The sequence below is a fragment of the Phodopus roborovskii genome, unplaced genomic scaffold (genome assembly GCF_943737965.1).
Source record: "Phodopus roborovskii unplaced genomic scaffold, PHOROB, whole genome shotgun sequence".
Classification (NCBI taxonomy): domain Eukaryota; kingdom Metazoa; phylum Chordata; class Mammalia; order Rodentia; family Cricetidae; genus Phodopus; species Phodopus roborovskii.
In genome coordinates this window covers 5,165,033-5,185,278 of record NW_026126407.1, presented here as the reverse complement: position 1 = coordinate 5,185,278, position 20,246 = coordinate 5,165,033, and the positions used below count along the sequence as shown (strand labels likewise).

General features: G+C 40.9%; 1 protein-coding gene across 2 annotated transcripts in view; it reads right to left on the bottom strand.

The window, feature by feature from the left end:
• Positions 1 to 20,246, bottom strand: part of Taok1 (TAO kinase 1) — a 103,049-nt gene that overhangs the window by 67,011 nt on the left and 15,792 nt on the right. The window contains exon 1 of one of the 2 annotated variants that reach the window (XM_051179931.1): positions 16,191 to 16,843. The exons of the other annotated variant lie outside the window; for it this stretch is intronic. The gene's annotated coding sequence lies outside the window, so the exon portion shown is untranslated. Of the gene's footprint in view, positions 1 to 16,190; positions 16,844 to 20,246 lie in introns of those variants that run through there. 2 annotated transcript variants of the gene reach the window in all.

The following is a 20,246-nucleotide window of genomic DNA, read 5'->3' as shown; positions in this document are numbered from 1 at the left end:
ATGGGTCAGAGGGTCAAAGGGTAAAAATGCTTGCTACACAAGCCTGACACTGAGTTTGATCCTCAAAACACAAATAAAGATGGATAAAGAGGAAACACTTCCACAAAGCTGTCTTCCCACCTTTACACATACAGTATGGCATGTGCAACCCCACCACTATCCCATTGCTGCCAACCCCACCCCACCCACCCACCCCACCCCCACACACAAAGCCTTTAAGTAAATATGCCCTCTTTTCACTGGTCTTTTCACAAATATACTGTTGATTTTGTAGTTCTCCAAATGCTGCCTTAACATAGTTTGGCCTTATTTCCTATAGTGAAGAATTTTTTTACATCCTTTCATTAGCTCTGATAACTGAGAGTCAAATTTTTATATTATTTGGATGATCAAACCTCAAAGGCCATGATTGCTGGACACCTTGGCAGATAGGGGCACCTGCCATCAATCAATCCTGAGACCTGAGTTGCATCCCCGGCTACTTGCTAGAGATAAATGACTCCTGTAAGCTGTCCACTGATTATCAAATGCAGTCCATGGAATGCACACACATACATACAACCCCACAACACACAAATAAAATTTTAAAATAAAACCTCAATAGTTATCAAGATGGCTCAGTTGATAATGCTGCTGCTAAGCCCAACAACCTCATTTCTTTCCCTAGAAACCACGTGGAAAAAGAAAACAATTCCTGAACGTGGACAAATTAATAGGATAAATAAATTAACAACAAAAATCCTCAAGAACTATGCTAAGGCCCTATAAACCTGCAAATCAGGGGGTTGGAGAGTTAGCTCAATGTTAAGAGCACTGATGGCTCTTCCAGGGGACCAAGGTTCAATTCCCTGCGCCCACACGTCAGTTTACAACTGTCTGTAACTCAAGTTCCTGGGGACCTGACATTCCCAACCAATGCACATAAAAATAAAAATTAAAAAAAAAATTTTTTTAAAGTGTTAATCAGATGGTTTAGTGGTTAGGGCTGTTCTTCCGAAGGTCCTCAGTTCGATTCCTAGCAACTACATGGTGTCTCACAATCATCTGTAATGAGATCTGGCAACCTCTTCTGGCTTGCACAGAACACTATATACAAAATACATTTTTTTCAAAAAAGTGTGAATCAGCATGAGACAAATAAGCAGTCCATTTATTTGCTAAATGGAAAACTCAAGTTACTATAATCTCCAATATCTCAAAAACACTTAACTCAAAACAGTTCTGTCACTGAAACTTTCTTGGTTTCCTATATAAAGTCTACAATGTAGTGCATCAATTCAGCAATCTAGAAACGTAAGAGCTATCTTACTACTTTATGTGTGTATTTTGCCTACATATATGTCTGTGGACCACACCCACTCTAGACACTCACTGAGGCTAGAAGAGTGTCAGATCTCCTGAAACAGGAGATACAGTTCTGAGTTGTATGGGTGATGGGAATCAAACCTGATTCTCCTGGGAGAGCAGTGCTCATAATTGTTGAGGCATCTCTCCAGGCCTAAAAATATGGCTTTAATAAGCATAAATGATTGTTTATATAAATGTGGTATAAATTTGCATACTATCAAATTCAAATTTTCTCAAGGTATGTTAGGGTTAGGGTTCAGGGTTAGGGTTCTACAACAGCTACACAAGAACCTCTTAGTATATGCAAAATATACATGTAAACCTGTCTGGGTTTCTGTTAAGAATTTGAAATTTTTTCTGTTTGCTTTTTGAGATGTTTTTTTTTTTTCTGTGTAGCCTTGGCTGTCCTGAAACCTGCTATGTAGACCAGGCTGGCCTTGAACTCAGAGAGAAGCCCCTGTCTCTGCCTCCTGGGTACTAGGATTAAAAGTGCCACCACTACCTGCCTAGAACACCTTTTTCTTAGCAAGTATTAAGCATTAGAACTTTCTGAAACAATGACAATACACATGGCTACTTAGCACTTAAAATGCAGGTTTTTGGCTGGAGAGATGGCTGAGCAGAGAGAGAGAGAGAGACTCCTTTCAATTGGGCTGGGAATGTAGCTTCCGGTAGAATATTTGTCTAGATCCCAAAGACATTCAATATATTCTATTTGATGAATAACATTACTTTCCCATACATAACCACCCCTTTTCTATGACTTTTTGATAAATGAGTAAAATATAATCACTATTCCAATATTACATATGATTAATTCTATGCTTTGGAGAAAAAAAAAACCATACAAATTACTTTGTTCAAGATATGAGTACCTAAGAATTCAGCCTCCTACCCTAACTTTGTTTTTATTTGTTGTTGCTGTGATATAACGCCATCACCAAAAGCAAAAGGAAAGGGCTTATTTGGCTTATACTTCTGTATTGCTGTTCATTACTGAAGGAAATCAGGACAGGAACTCAAACAAGGCAGGACCCTGGAGAGCTGCAAGGAGGAGTACTGCTCACTGGCTTGCTCAGCCTGCTTTTCATTTGTTTTCTGAGAAAGGGTTTCTTTGTGTAGCCCTGGCTATCATAGACTCAGTTGGTAAACCAGGCTGGTCTTGAACTCAAGAGACTCACCTACATCTATCTGCCTGCATAGGATTAAAGGGGTGCACCACCACCACCCTGTGCTCATCCTGTTTTCTTATACAACCCAGAGCAACCAGCTCAGGGACAGTTTTACCAGTAATGGGTTGGTTGCTCCCTCATCAATCACTAAGAAAATACCCTACAGCTGGCTCTTATAGAAGTATTTTCAAAATTAGGTATCCCTCTTTTCAAATAATTATAGCTTGTGTCAAGTTAACTATATCCAGTATATTTGTTTACATACTATGTTTTTATATGAACCATTTGAAATCAAGTACTAAATACCTGTAACATCATTATCCATTTTTATTTTTGCAGTGCTAGAGATTGAACCATGCATGTGCTAGGCAAGTATTATCTGCCTCAGCCAACTCCCAAAGAGACTAATTGTCATTTAACACCAAGTCAAAATGCAATATTGACATCTGGAAAAGACACAGACTTTTCCAAATCAGAGGACTGAGGATACAGACCAATTAGGAGTATTTGCCTAGAATGCACAAAGCCTGGGTTCAATCCTCAGCATCAAATAAAACTGTGTGTGATGGGGCACAACTGTAATGGCACAATAGTGGGAGGAGTCCCACAATGTTCAAGTAAGTTTCTAGGCTACATGTGAGACTCTCTCAAAAAATATTTTATAACGAAGTATGTGAGAACATATCTGTGACCCCAGCATCCCATAACACAAAGAAAGGTCCATTACACAAAGAAAGCCTGTGTGTGGAGGGGGGTACAACTTCACATTCACTAGGATAGCTATAAAAACAACTTCTAAGGTATATACTCAAAAGGCCTGCAAATAGGTATACTTGAGTATATTTAATGGGCATGTACACAACAGCATCCTTTACAACTGACAAGAGATTAAAAAACAAACAACAAAAAAGCCAACCAGGCATGGTGGTGAACACCTTTAATCCCAGTAGAGATGCAGAGGTAGGCAGACCTCTGTGAGCTCAGAGGTCATCCTAATGTACATTTCAATTTCCAGGATAGCCAGGACTATACAGAATGACCCTGTCTCAATACAAACAAAAAACAAGCTAAATGTCCATCAACAGATATAGACTATTATTTATCTATTTAAAAAAAGGATAGCAGTAATATACAGTACCAAAAAAAAAAAAAAGCCATATACAAAAAGTTACATATTGTATGGTTCCATTTAACATGACATATCAAGAATAGGAAAACCCAAGTCAAGCATGATCGTGAACACCTGTAATCCAGCATTTGTGTGGTAGAAGCAGGAAGACTGAGTTCTGGGTCAGCCTAGGTTACATAGCAAGTTTGAGAAGAGTGTGATTTTGCCCGTTGTGGAGCACACCAGTAAGATTTACTGAAGGAGGCAGAGGCAGAGAGATCATGAGAACAGTGTGATTTCATGACAACCTATCTCAAACAAAACAAAGGTTTAGCCAGGTGTAGTGGTACACTCTTTTAATCCCAGCACTTGAGGGAGGCAGAAAAGGATCTCTGAATTTGAGGCCAGCATGGTCTACCAAGAGACAGTCAGGGTAACACAGAGAAACCTTGTCTTGAGGAAGAGAAGAAAAAAAAAAAGGAAATGAACCCCAACTGAATTTCCAGCATCCACATGGTGACTCACAACTACCTGTAACTCAAGCTCCAGATGATCAGACACCTTCTGACCTCCTCAGACACAGCACATACATGTGGTACACAGACATATATGCAGGGAAGATACCCATACATATTAAAATGGAAAAATAAAATTTTCTTTATCTTTATTAAAGGAAAAATAAAAACAAATTGTACAAATTGACAAAACAGAATGAAAGATTAGTGATTATCAGGGAAAGAGAAAAGACACAATATGGGAACATTTGTGCCATGATGTTTAATCTGTGGTTAGAATATGCTTTGGAAAAAAATGGATGGATGGATGGATGGATGAATGGATAGATGGACGGACGGACAGACAGACAGAGGGAGGGAGAGAGGGAGGGAGAGAAGGAAATACTTGGGAGGGGGGCTGGAGATGGCTCAGTGGTTAATAGCACTAGCTGCTCTTATAGGGAACCTGGGTTCAATTCCCAGGTGGGAATTGTGGCAGCTCACAACTATGTGTAACTCTAGTTCCAGGGGATTCAACATCCTCACACAGGCATATATGAAGCAAAGAACCAATGCACATAAAATAAAATTTATAAAAAAAAAAAAAGGCTTTGGATTAAAAAAATGCTCTGGCTGCAAAAAAGCACTCTGAATGAACTAAATGTAAATATTTAACTTGGGAACTGGAAATGTACAGCTCAGTAGTAGTGAACATTGCCTAACAAGTGCAAAAGCCCTAGATTACATCCCCACCACCACCTTCAAGTAAATTTAAAAGTGTACACACACACACACAAACACAACATCTCAATACCCAACAAAAGTGTTCTGAGTAATATAGCATCAAGATAATACTAACACAATGTGCCTGGTACTATTCTCAGGTCTATACAATGAATCTAATCCTCTTAGGCCAACATTTAAAAATATTGTCTAATTTGTACAGGTGATAAAACTGAGTTCCAAAGAGATTAAAGGATTTTAAGTTCACATTGCAATAAGAATATCATCCATGGCAATAAATTCTTCAACATATCATAGCATACATATACAAAACATGTTTTTAAAAATAGAAAAATTAAAAGTGACTGCCAAAGAGTACACACTGACACAGAGATATAGCGCATCCCACACCAACAGCCTTTATCCCAATCCTGTCACTTCAATGTCAGTACCAGTCAACATTCTCACCTAAATATAAATCTTGCTCAGCAAGTATACCATAGACAGCATCATCCTTAAATAAACTCCCACTCCTAAAATAAACCTTCACAAATGAGTTCAAGGCTAGCCAGGTCTACAAAGGGAGTTCCAGGACAAGCCCTAAAGCTACACAGAGAAAACTCATGTCTCAAAAAAACCAAAAAAGAGCAACATCTCTTTTTCATTGTTATGAAGATTACAGAAACATGTATGATAGAGCCTCCATAAACCTGAGACACTAAAAAGCAAGACCAGACTCCACTCATCTCCATCTATCAACACACAGCATGTTACAAAGTAGTTGTTTTTTTCCTGATAAAAGCCATTGGAGAGCCAGTGAGATAGCTCAGTGGCTAAAGTATTTACCAGACAAACCTGATGACCTGAGGTTGATCACCAGAATCCAGTTGAAAAAGAAAACTATCAAAGACTGTCCTTGAACCTTCACTGCTGTCTGAGGTACGCATGCACTCTTACACACATACACTAAAAATCTTTAAAACCACTGAAATATTTAAATTATTACAATATATCCTAGCCTCTGACTGATTATTCTTTTTCTTGCAAGATAATCATCTCAACTATTATTTTCCAATCTCTAGTAAACTCTAAATTTTAAGTTTTTCTACCTTAACTTCAAATACATCACACTAATCCTACTTCTTAGATTTCTGCAACAGCCTTCCCTTTTTTTTTTTCTTTTTGGTTTTCTAGGCAGTCCTGGCTGTACTGGAACTCTCTATGTAGACCAAGCTGACCTCAAACACAGAGATCCTCCAAATTTGCCATTGGGTGAACACAACTGAGTCTGCAACAATCTTCTAACTAACTTCCCTACATATAATTTCTACTCATCAATTTATAATCACATCTCACACTTTTTAAAACATAAATTAGATTTTTATCACATTCCTGTTTTATCATTTCACATCATTAAGAAACAGAACAAAATAAATATACCTTCAAGGAATAACAAGGACTATAGCACACCTGAAGTCTTCCTCTGGCCACCATCTGAGAACACACATAACACACACATATACGGACAACACCACAAACATACATACACCATACACACACAAAAACAAACAAACAAAAAATGATGACTATAAACTTAATTTTTAAAAAGAGAAATAGAGCTGGGAGTGGTAGTGTCCACCTATAATCACAGCATTTGAGAATATTAAGAAGAGAAGCTTTGGGGCTGGAGAGCTTAAGAGCACTGCTACTCTTTCAGAGGACCTGGGTTCAATTCCTAGCACCCACGTAGCAGCTCACAACTGTCTGTAACTCATGTTCCAGGGGATCTGACACAGTCATACAAATGCACATAAAATAAGTAAATTATGAGAGAGAGAGAGAGAGAGAGAGAGAGAGACAGAGAGACAGAGAGAGAGAGAGAAGCTTCGGGTCAGATAGGCTACATAGAGAAATTCTGTTAGGGGGAAGAGACAGGAAGGAATCTCACTCCTGGAGTCATTCTAACTGGACACCCCTTTAACACTTCTTGACCTGTACTGCAACAAACAGTTCTTTGTACATTCTACTTGCCACCTCAACATCCACTCTGCCAACATGTTTCTCAGTGGTGATTTTGCTCCCCAGAAAAGATCTAGCAACATTTAGAGATAAATTTCACTGCCACAACTAGCAGACAAGGGCTTGCCACTGACAACATGAGCAGAAATCAGAGATACTATAAAATATGCTACAATGCACACAGGTCCCTGTAACAACCAGAACTTTCCCAAATGTTAATGTTATGGTTGAGAAACCTTCCATCACATGTATTTATTTCTATATCTGTACACTATTCAACTACTCAAATTAAGAGAGTATCAGGTGCTACTTCTGTATCCTCTTACAAAATTTAGTAAAGAGCACATTTAAAACAAAATAAATATAAATAATTCTAAACAAAAAGTATAAACCCAACTTCAAATGAAAAATATACAATGCAAGCAAGAAAAAAAAACAACAAAAGCAAAAAAACAAAGCCCAGCATTAGTGGCGCACACTTTTGGTCCCAGCAGAAGCAAGAGGATCTCTGTGAGTTCAAGGCCAGCCTGGTCATTAGATCGAGTTCCAGGATAGGCTCCAAAACAATACAGAGAAATCCTGTCTGGAAAAAACAAAACAACCAAATAAATAAATAAATAAAAAACAAAACCAAAGAATGCAAGCCAGCTACTCAGGAATTTGAGGCAAGAGAACCCACAGTTCAAAGCCAGACTAGGGAACTTGAGACTGCTTCAACTCAAAGTTTTAAAAAAGGCTAGGAGGGGTTAGAGTGATGGCTCAGCAGCTCTTGCAGAGGAACCAAATTGGGTCCCAACAGCTACACTGGGGCTTATAACCACGTCTAACACCAGTGCTTAGGGATCTAACCCTCTCCTTCTGACCTCTGAAAGATCCTGTAGTACATACATAGCTCACACATATACACACATACATACAAAATAAAGATATTTTAAATATTTTTTTCTTGAGACAATGTCTGTCTATATAGCCCTGCCTGCTCTAAAACTCTCTATGTAGACCATGCTGGCTTCAAACTCACAGAAATATGCCTGCCTCTATATCCCAAGTGTTGGGGATAAAGGCATACACCACCACACATTAAAAGATAATAAAAACAGTAAAGTGATATGGAATTTGCCTACTACACTCCAGATTAGTTCAATTCCCCTTACTGCAAAAAATTAAATTAAAAAAAAAAATAACACTATACATTAGATTTTTCTCCCTCCAGTAAGGGAATGTAACTCAAAACGGCGGGGGGGGGGGGGGGGAGCCTCACACTTTTAGTAGATTCTATAAAATGAGAAAATGAGCTAGATTTCTAGCCCCTGTAACTCACTCTTAAATATTAGACTACTTGTCTGATACTTCATTCATAAGAATGTATTAACCAATTAATACGTGATAGTCAACAATTTACTGAGTGTTTACTATGTATCAGGAGTGTATAGTAAGTAAATAAAGCTCATCCTATTTAAATCTAGCAACTCAGTAAGTACTATCTTCATGGAAGATGTAAAAAGTTAAGGAAGTTGAGCAGGTGAGACAGCTCATTAGGTAAAGATGCTTCCTGCCAACTCTAATGATATGAGTTAATCCTCAGAACATACGTGAAGGCAGGGGGAGAACAGACTCTCAAGTTGTCCTCCTATGCTCCCCACAAATGTGATTTTAAAAAAGTTTAAGCTGAGGAAGTTATTAGTCTTATAAATGCTTTCATTAAAATATATAATTGGGCCAGGGAGATAGCTCAGTGGGTAAAGGCTCTTGCTGCCAAGCTTAACACCACAAGTTCAAACTCCAGAACCCACATGGCAGAATGAGAGAACCATCTCCAGCAAACTGTACTCTTACCTCTATGCATATGGTGCCACTCTAACTCAAATAAAAAACTTGAACATGCCAAGCGGTGATGGCGTACACCTTTAATTCCAGCACTTAGGAGGTAGAAGCAGGTAGATCTCTGTGAGTTCAAGGTCAGCCTATTCTACAAAGTAAGTTCCAAGACAATCAGAACTTTACACATAGAAACCCTTTCTGGAAAAAAAAAATAGTAGAAGAAAAAGAAATAAACATAATTTTTAAGCTCAAATTTAAAATATGCCAGTTTTATTATGGTTGCTTCTGTTCCACTCTATTTCCTGGTAATTATTTTTCAGAAACTGAACTTTGCATGCCTTCTAAATGTAATTCACCTGCTTAAAATTACTTGATCAAAAAATTTAACAGGGACTAGAGGACTTGCTCTTGAGAATGACGTAGGCTCAGTCCCCAGCACTCACTGGTAGCTCACAAACCATAGCTCCAATCCCAAGGATTTAATGCCCTATTTTGGCTTCTGTGGGAACCAAGTACACATATGGTACACAGACATACATAAAATAAGTGTAGACAAAACACTCATACATCTAAATCTAAAAAGTAACAAGATAAAAGATTAAAAAAAAACTTATCAAAAGAAAAAAATGGCCCTTCTTTGCTTAGATAAGTCAGGGAACTGTTAAATGCAGTTATATTAAATAATAACTTTCCTGGATATGATGGTGCACACCTGTAAATTCCAATACCTGGGAAGTCCAGTCTGGACAGCATAGCAAAAAGCAAGAACTGATGTACTTCAGTTAGTAGAGTGTGTGCCTCGAATGCACACAATCCTGGAATTAATCACCAGCAGCACAAAAAGATGTAGTGGAACATGCCTATCATCCCAGCTACACAGACAAGTTCATGCCCAACCTGGCTACATAAACCCTGACTTGATAAATAAATGCCTAGCACACAACTGATGCTCATTTTGAGATGGAGTTTCCTTATGTTGCCCAGAACTGCTTGGAACTACCAGGCTCAAGAGATCCTGCTACCAATGTCTCTTGAATAGTAAGCTGGTATTTTTAACAGAATGGCCTAACTACTAAGCATGGTAGTTAGTAATATATACTCTTATTTAGAGGCAAGGTTTATATTTTTAAAAACTTCCACCTGTTAGGGTCACTCAACTTTGTCACTATAATTCAGAAACAAAAATCTGCTTCTAACACAAATGGAAGAGACTGATACACAGAATTGTTATCAAATGATGACAAACATTGCAAATGAAAATAAGAAGCTAGGAATTCTTGGTTTTGAGATTTTGAGAATGAGACAGAATTAACAACATTAAACACCAAATTTTATCGCTAAAAATCCAGTATTTTAACCTACCAACAGAATAAAATAAAATGAAACACTACAAGTTTTTATCTTCTCATTTACATTTTATAACAGGAAATCTTGAATATTTTTTTTAATCCAGCCATGAACAAGTTCAGAAACCTGAAAGGTGGATTGATGAGCATATGCTGACACTCTATTTAACGGGAAAGCCCCTATTTTATGTAGAACTTGACTACATAAACTTGTCTTTTTTAAAGAGATTCATTCATGTATGATTCTGAACTGAATGGCAACTCTTAATCAAAAAGCTTCTACTTTCTAAATGGTTGTTAGAAAAAGGGAAGTTTGTTGTTACAACAGACTACTGATAACCAAAGGGATATGAGAAACAAACCAATTCTAATACATAAACAAGCCAAACATAGGAGAGCATTACTAGATGACATGAATAAAATAATGTTAACTCTAGTTTCAATGTCAACAGCTGATCCCTATATAACTTAGGGTTTTTTGGTTTTTGGTTGTTGGTTTGTTTTGTTTTTGTTTTGTTTTTTTGTTTTTTTGAGACAGGGTTCTCTGTATTGTTGTGGAGCCTGTGCTGGTTGAACTTACTCTGTAGACCAGGCTGGCCTCGAACTCAGAGATCCTCTGCCTCCCAAGTGCTGGAACTAAAGGCATGCACCACCAACGCCTAGCATAACTTAGGGTTTTTAACTAAGTATTCATGTTTACTAAAAACCATCAAATTTTGTTTCTTTTTAGTTTGTAATCCTGGCTGGCCTGGAACTTTGAGTTCAAGAACCACATAGTAAATCTGAGGCCACTCTAGGATACTATGCAATAAAGCATGACCCAGACTCAAAAATATTATTTAAATTAAAATAGTGCTGGAGAGGTAACAGTTGAGCCATTAACACTTGCCGTTATTCTTGAAGAGGATCAAGGATCAGTTCTCAGCACTTACATGGCTGAGAACTATTCCAGGGGACAGGGCTACTGGACTCTTTAGGCACCAGACATACACATAGTACAATTACATTCATATATAGAGTTAGGCAAAACAGTCACATTTGAAAGAGAAAGAAAAAGGGAGAGAAGGAGAGGGAGAAAGAGAACTGTGGATGAGTACTGGAGTGAACAAAGGGGGGGGGGGATTGGCAGCAGACACCTTTAATCTCAGCACTCAGGAGGCAGAAGCAGGTGGACCTCTGTGAGTTCGAAGTCAGCCTGGTCTACAGAGTGAGTTGCAGGAGGACAGCCAGGATTATACAGAGAAAACCTAGAAATAATTAATTTTTATAAAGAGTAAGCATCAAACTTTTTGAGTATCCTATACTGTAATTAGTCTGTTATTGGTAGAATGGAGTAACATGGGACTAAACACCACTATCCTCCATATACAAATATGTTTTAAGACAGGTTGGCTTCATATTTAATCTGTAGTCAAGAATAATTCTGCCTGTACCTCCATGTTGGGATTACAGGCCACTGACAGAATTACAACCATGTTCTACTATACCCAGTTTATATAATGTTGCAGACTGAACCCAGGACCTTAAACTTATCACTGACTTACATTCCTAGTCCTAAGATATGCTTATCTTGTATTAAGACGGAAATAATTGACATATCCAAAATTCTCTAAAACTATGTATTATAGAAAATACAGTAATTATTTCCTATTTCGTGTACCCTTATATTTGGTTCTGTATACTGTGGTATCTCTTTTAAACCTTTCAGACAATGGGCATGTAACTCAGTGATAAGAATACTTGCCTAGCATCCTCAAGGACCAGGGTTTGATCTCAGCACAGCAAAACATCAAAGTTTAAATTTAAGACATCATTCTTTAAAATAAAAGCAATGTGTTTTGTGGGTTTTGTTGTTTTTTACTTCTTCTAAACAAGATTTCTCTATGAAACAGTCCCAACTGTCCTGGAACTCACTCTATAGACCATGCTAGCCTTGAACTCACAGAGATCCACCTGCCTCTGCCCCCTAAGTGCTGGGATTTAAAAGTGGGCACCACCTCCGGGCTAAGAATCAATGTTTTGGTACAGGCAGTAGTGGTATATGCCTTCAATCCCAGCACTCAGGAGACAGAAACAGAAAGATGTCTTGAGTTCCAGGAGAACCAAAGCTATACAGTGAAACTCTGTTTGGGGGAGGGGCGGTATTCTTGGTACAGTTAGTAAAAAGCATGAGAGCCAAAGTTCAAATTTTCAAAAGCCATATAAAAGAATCTAGCTATGGCCATATGCACCTGTAATCTCAGAATTGTGGGAGGCACGGAGAGGAGACTCAATGAGGCTTGTTGGCCATCAGCAACCAAGATAACCTGGTTTTAAAGGAATAAGGCAGATAGTGATAAAGAAAGACACTCAATATCCTCCTCTAGTACACCCACTTTTTTTTTTTTTTTTTGGTTTTTTTGAGATGGGGGTTTCTCTGTGGCTTTGGAGCCTGTCCTGAAACTAGCTCTTGTAGACCAGGCTAGTCTCGAACTCACAGAGATCCACCTGCCTCTGCCTCCTGAGTGCTAGGTTTAAAGGTGTGCCCCACCGCCGCCCAGACACACTCTTTTTTTTTTTTTTTTTTTTTTTTTTTTAAAGACACTCTTAAACCAGTCTTGGTGGAACATACCTGTAATCACAGTTCGCAAGCGGCAAAAGCTGAATTGTACCAAGTTCAGGATACCCTGGTCTACCTACTGAGTTCCAGGCCAGCTAGAATTCACAATGACATACTTTAAAAAAAAAAGTATTCCATTAAAAGCCTCTAAACCAGTTGATTCTTAGAAATTCCTCCACTTATAAAACATGAGAATATCCAAACTAACAAATCAGTTATCAGAATGCCAAAAATTAAGTCATTAAAAGGGAATCCAGAGAAAGAGCCAGTTGTGAAAGAACAGGAAGTGATGTACACTCCATTTTGTGGAGGAACTATTTAGAAACATAAGCACCACACTAATCTGTAATCAACTCAGAATAAGAGTTCTCAGTATTCTCAGACAGTGGGGTAGCATCAGAGGTCAAGAAATAACCCTCAGACAGTTCTTTCCCTAATAATGAATTTATTTAACTCATCACCAGCATACTTTTGGGGAAGAGCTCCTACCAGCTACCAAGAGGATGCCTTAGTTCTAATAGGAAATAGTAAAGTAAGCAATTAAACCTATACCCTGTGTATATCCTTAAAAGTTTTTTGGCCATTACTGATAAATACCTCTTCTTGCATATTTCCAAGATAAAAACAGCCACCCTTTACTAAGCAGTATCTTTGGCTTTATACTTGCTAGTATGATATGAGCCCAATATCAACAATAAACATAAAACATAAAATTAGGCACCACAGCATAAATGAGGAGAAAACTATATATTCTGCAAACAGGACAAAATGCACTTTGTGTCATGAAGTAAAGGTGCAAAATAAAGCTGAGCACAGTGGCTCAGCACTCAGAAAGCTAAGGCTGAGGAGCTGACACAAACTCAAGGCCAACCAGGACTACAAAATAAGAATCTTCCCTAGCCGGGCATTAGTGATGCAGGCCTTTAGTTCCAGCACTCAGGAGGCAGAGGCAGGAGTATCTCTGTGCGTTCAAGGCCAGCTTGATCTACAGAGTTCCAGGACTATAGTTCCAGGACTGTCTCCAAAGCAATACAGAGAAACTCTGTCTCAAAAAAGCAAAATAAAAAAAAAAAAAAAAAAAAAACCTCCCCTCAACAAAAACAACTAATTCCAGGCACATTGGCACTAGTTAAGCATGAGGTTCACTTCAGGGTTAGCAAGAGCTACACATTTGAAGATAATCTGGATTACATAAAATCTTGTTCTCCAATACCCCACCCAAAAAAAGAGATGCAAGTGATCAGTACTATTTACATTAAATGAACTGAGATGAATACTAAAAGAGAATAAATAAGGCAGAAAATCTCATTTTTTGAGAAAAACATAATGCAGCTTTGTCAAAATCATGAAATAAAGGTGCACACCTTTGGTCCCAGCACTTGGAAGGCAAAGGCAAGCAGATCTCTGTAAGTCTGAGGCCAACCTAGTCTACAGAGGGAGTTCCAGGACAAAAAGCCACACAGGGAAACCCTGTCTCAAAAAGACAAAAAATTAAATTTAAAAAAAAAAAAGAATTTAGAACAGGCATGGTAGCCTACATCTTTAATCCTACCACACAGCAGGCAGAGACAGGCAAATTCTTGTGAATTTGAGGCCAATCTGGACTACATAGCAAATTGCAGATCAGCCAGGGGAACTCACTACTGTATAGTGTAGTAAGACCCTGGGTTTTTTTTTGTTTGTTTGTTTGTTTGTTTTTTATGCTTTTTTGTTTTGAGACAGGGTTTCAAAAAGACCCCATTTTAAAAAAAAAAAAAAGTTTCACCTGGATGATGGCACACACTTATAATTCTAGAACTTGGGAGGTGAGAGACAGAGGTATCAGTAGTTTAAAGTCTTCCTCAGCTACACTGTTACACTAGCCTGGGCTACATTAGGCAGAACTGAAATCAATGCCTAGCACTACTGCTAAATCTTTAAATCCTTGTATTCATAATTTAAAAGTTAACTCTTAAGTAAAGCTCAGACATCAATGTGATTTATTAATAAAATATAAACACAATTCACTAACACATTTCAATAATTTTTATTACTGCTAATATTCACATATGGAACATTTTTAAATAATTAGTAAATCTAAACAGTTAAAGAAAAAAGTCAGGTGTGGAGACTCACACCTGTAATCCTAGCACATGAGAGGATGAGGCAGGAGGACTGCTAAATACAAGGAAGCCTGAATACAGAGACACTGTCTGTAAGGTGGGGGCACAGTGGTTTGTATATCAAGACTCTTAAGGAAGAAAGAAAAAGTTTAAAAATGTACATCAAGACTTCTTCAAGACTTGAAGGCTAATTTTTTTTTTTTTTTTTGTATCAGAAAGCACTTGCCAGAATGCTGAAACTGTTATTCTTACTTCTATTCTACTAAAGACAAAACCAACAAGTATAGTTGGCAAATGAGAGAAGATGGTTTCTTTTAAAACAAGTATGAAATGAAGCAAAAGTGGGGAAAAAATGAGTACAGGATATAGAGATTACAGCATAACTGGAATCATTACCTTGCATTTCCTTAAGAAGCAACAAATGCTTCAGAAAAGTTTGTAACACAATCATTTCAGAAATGTCTGTATCAAAGTCATGCAAAACAGTATTAACCTTACAAAGTCACTGCCCAGGGACAAAAGTCTCAGCATCTGACAGTTTGAATGTGATAATTTCTAATAACTCTCCAAGAACTACAAAAGCTAAAGAGGAAAGAAGGGAAGGGGAAAGAATGAGAGGAATATAAGATTAATTTATTAAATCCTAACGAAAACTAACACAACCCACACTCGCGCCAAAAGTCAATCCAGGCATCTTCCTATGTCTCAAAACAAAGCAAGAGAAACACCAAAACTGTTCTAACATGAGGCCATATCCCAACAATAACAAGAGCGGACACACTTCTCATGGACAGATCTCAGGGAAGAATCCGAACAGTACTGTAATCGATTTAAAACCAAAGGGAAAAAAAACTCTCCAAGGGAAGCGCCATTACTTGCAGCTCCTGCCCCCTCCCCCTTCAGTATATACATGGGTCTGTGTATGAAGAAACTGACTTGGACTTTTGCAGCATTGCAGTAGACTAGAGGACAGAGGGGGGGGAGGGTAAGGGAATAGAAATGCTTCCATCACCCCCTACAGAAGAAAGGTATAGATTTCCTGAGAGGGGACGGGAGAGTCATCCAGTTGGCTACCCGGAGCATTCTCCATGCCTAAGAATACAGACACTACAAAGGAGGAGGAGCAGGATGAGGAGACCAGAAAGGGACCTCGCGCCTTTAAATCGGGGTGCACGTCAACTCAAATCTCCCTACCAGGGCCACACCTTCCTAGAAACATCCCCTTCCACCACCTCTTCCGGTGACCCTCAGGAAAAAGGAATGCAATTGCTCTGGCCCCTAGAAACAGGAGGGCGCCCAGCTCACCAGTTTCTTCACCCCACCCACAGAATCACAGACCCTCCTTGTCTCCCTCCCCCACTCTACCCCTAGATCTCTTCCTCCACCCAGAGAGGCCTGAGTGGGCCGAATTTCCCCGCCCCCTCCATGTCTTCCTTTCCCAAAGCAGAGGTGCCCTTACCCCTTCGCCGGCAGGTCTGGGGCGGAGTAGACAGGCGCAGACCCCTAGAGCGCTCCGGTGGCCGCGGTGCTGGAGAGCGAGGAGTGAGGAGGAGGGGGCCGGGCGACAGACCGCCGCCCCCCCCCAGCCGCCCAGCCCAAGCTCTGCGACAAGGGGCCGGGGGGGGGGGCGGACGAGGGGACGACCGGGGTCGAGGAGGCGCCCTTAACGCTCGGGCTCAGTTAAGATGGCGCGGGGAAGTGCCGGGAGTCGCCGCCGCCGCCGCGGCCTCGGGGGAACCGGCCCGGGCCTCGGCCGCCTCCGGTCCTCACAGCCGAGGCCCTGTCGGTCCCCCGCCGCGGCCCCTCGGCGGGCGGGCCCACGCGCACCCCTCCGCCACCACCAGCACCCCTGGGAAGGGGGCGCTCACAAAGGGAAGAGAGGCCGCGGGCCGGCGGGCGGCGGGGCGGGGTCCCCGGGGGCCGAGAGGCCTGGGAGTTTCGCGACTGCTCCGCACTCTCGGCCCACGAAGGGCGCAAGGCGAGCGGGACCCCTCCTCTCTCCTCAAGCGGGCGGCGGCACCGACCCACTCTCTTCACCACCCTCCCTCTCGCCTTCCAAGCCCTGAAGCCACAGAGCTCGGCCGCTGCCCAGGTTCCCCCCCTTCCCCGACACCACTCCCCTCCTCCCGACAGACATCTCAGTCTCAGCTCTCGCGAGATTTCTTGCCTGACAGGCCCGACACTGCGCGAGACACGACTGTGTACGCGCGAGCGCGCGCCCCCGGGAGCGCGCGAATACTTATGCTGGGCGGTGTTACCCTGACTGCCAGGAGCGCGAGGCTTGGTCCAGTTCTACTCTCTGATGGGTAGCGCCACGCGGGCGTCAGGTGCATGCTGTTCAGCCTGGAAATCCAAGGGAGATGAGCTCTTCTTCCCTCTCCCCACCTCCAGAACATCAGCCTCCCACTAATCCTGCCAAAGTGAAAGTTTGCTCCAAAGAGTAGAACATTTCATTCCTACACACCTTAGTTGGACTCCTCGTGGGATCCAGGGATAAGCTTGGCAGCATAATCACTATGTAGCTGCATTTGTGCGAGTCTAATAGATGAATTTGGGATGGCAGTTACACTTGCCTATAAACCATCCTGTATATTTGTGATGGAAGGAAAGCACCTTCAAAAGACTTTGTGGATTAAGAATAAGAAACTTTTTTCACTATAAAAACAACAAATTCAAGCTAGTCGTTAGTCCCAGCACTCAGGAGGCTGAGGCAGGTGGACTGCTGTGAGTTGGAGGACAGCCTGGTCTACAGAGCTAGTTCCAGGACAGGCTCCAAAGCTACACAGAGACCCTGTCTCGAAAAACAAAACAAAAAAGCGGCAAACTAAAGGATGCTTTGAAAAAAGAGGTAAATCTTATCGTAAGCTTAGAAGCAATTTTTAAAGTACATCCAGTATCTGGGCAGTGGTGGTGCACACCTTTGATCCCAGCACTTGGGAGGCAGAGGCAGAAAGATCTTTGAGAGTTCGAGGCCAAAGGCTGGTCTACAAATTGAGTTCCAGGACAACCAGGGTTGTTACACAGAAAAACCCTGTCTGTCTGGGTGGGTGGATGGGAGCCCATCAGGTAGTGTTTTCCCCTGTCCCTTCTTCCTCAAACGCTCACAAACAAATGCACACATGTCTCTCCAGTCACGGACTCCTTATCCCTGGATAGCCTTATTTAGGCTATCCTTATTTAGGACAGGCCCATACAGGCCTCCTGTAATTGTTATTCAGGAACCAGCAAGTGAACATATTGTGATGGTGCACACCTGTTGTGATGGTGTACACCTGTAATCTGTTCGAACCACACCAAGAGACCGAGGCAAGAAATACAAGTCTGAGTCGGTGGCTAGCTTGGGCTATATATTAACAGCATGTGAGCGCATGTGCACTTGCGCACTCGGTCCTGCGCACACACATTTATATGTATATAGAAAAAGGGAGTGGTTCAGAGCAAGAACTCCTTGTTCTTACAGAGGACAGGAGTTCAGATCCCAGAATAAATGTGGGGCAGCTCATAGGCAACTGTAACTCTCTAGCTTTATACTATCGGATGCCCTCAGGCACCCTCTATAGGACCTGCATTTGTGGTGGGGGGGAGGTTGGGGTTTTGTTGTTTGTTTCTTTGTTTTTGGTTTTTCGAGAAAGGGTTTCTCTATGGCTTTAGAGGCTGCCTGGAACTAGCTCTTGTAGACCAGGCTGGTCACGAACTCACAGAGATCGGCCTGCCTCTGCCTCCCAAGTGCTGGGATTAAAGGCGTGCACCACCACCGCTCAGCTTTGAGTGTGTTTCGTTTTGTTTTCCTAGTGTGATGGTCCATGACTGTAGTTCTCAAAGCATTTGGTGTTTGGTGTGCAGGCAGGAGAATCAGTGAAGGTTATCTTGTCATAAAGAGTTTGAGCCAATCTGGGTTATATAAAAGTCTTCAAGAAAAACACAAAAAGAATGCGTAAAGTCATCTGAGAAAACATGTGCTGGGGCTCGGGAGATGACCCGGCTCATAAAGTGCTCGCCACACAAGCAAGAGGTCATTAGTTCCGATGCCCAGCACCCACAGGGTATGCACCTATAATCCCCATATTGGAGAGATAGAGATAAGAGGGTGCCAGGGACTCATAAGCAGCCAGTCCAGCCAAATAGGACAAATTCAATGGTTAGTGAGAGATTTTGTCTCAAAAATTAAAGTGAGGGACTAGAAGGAAAGGAGGGAGGTGAAACTTCCATCTTTAATCAGGATGTAAAATAAATAAATATAACAAAGGGAGGTGAGATAAGGTAAAGGGTTAGCAAGATGGTTCAGTGGGTAAAAGATCTTGCCTTGAAAATCTGATTATCTGAGTCAAATCTCTGGGACTCAAATACAGGTAGAAGGAGAGCACTGATTCCACAAAGTTCTGCTCTGACCTTCACACCTCTGCACTGTAGTATTCATATCTACATGCACCCACATACGAATAATGTTTTTTGAGTAGAGAGGCATGCATAGTGGTTCCTGCATGGTGGCTCCTTGTGGCATCTTACACCCACATAGAATAATAAATATTCCTTTTAAAAGTGGAGGCCAGGCTGGCCTCAAACTCACAGAGATCTGCATAACTCTGCCTCCTGACTGTCCTGCTAGCTTTATGAGCAAAACTTTACTTTGAAAATAATAGCATAATTTAATTGGAAGATTTCAAAATTTCAGTAAACTTTGGAAATAAATTAATCAGTGTCAGAAAAACAAGCCATCTGCCTCAGAGGAGGTGCATGTGCCTTGTCCTCATACTCCTGTTCTATGAGTCACTGATTCCTCTTTCTGCCTATGCCCTCATCCACTCTCAGATGACAACTTCCTCTCAGGATAAAACACATGCACTAGTTTCTCCATAAGCATGGGGAGCAGAAACTATCTTCATCTCCCCTTCCTCTTCATGACCTGTCTTTTTTGGGTAACTTATTAATCTTGTACCGCCACTGAAACTTGATCATATTTGACCTTGGTTGCTATATCTAGTGAAGTCATTTAATCCTTTCCTTCCTGTAATCTACAACATTTGACATAGCTTGAAACTATGCCTCCTTGACTTTTCAACACCCCTCAAAAACCAGCTTTCACTGGCAGGGGTGGCAGGCACACCTTTAATTCATCATTTGGGAAGCAGAGGCAGGAGCATCTCTGTGAATTTGAGGTCAACCTTGGTCTACAGAGTGAATTCCATGACAGCCAGGGCTATGCAGAGGAACCCTGTCTTAAAAAAACAATAATAATGACAATAATAATAAGTTCTGTCTTCCTTTCCCGACAGGGCCCCTCTCTCTTCCTCCACCCAGCATTTAAAATATATGTCCCTCTAATTCTGATCTGTTTCAGCAAGAGATTGTAACCATAAGAATGTTTTCTCTGGGCTGGAGACATGGCTCAGCAGTTAAGAGCACTGGCTGTTCTTCCAGAGGAGCCAAGTTCAATTCCCAGCACCCATGACAGCTCATAACTGCCTGTAATTCCAGTTTCAGGGGACCTAATGATTTTATGCAGGCAAAATATGAA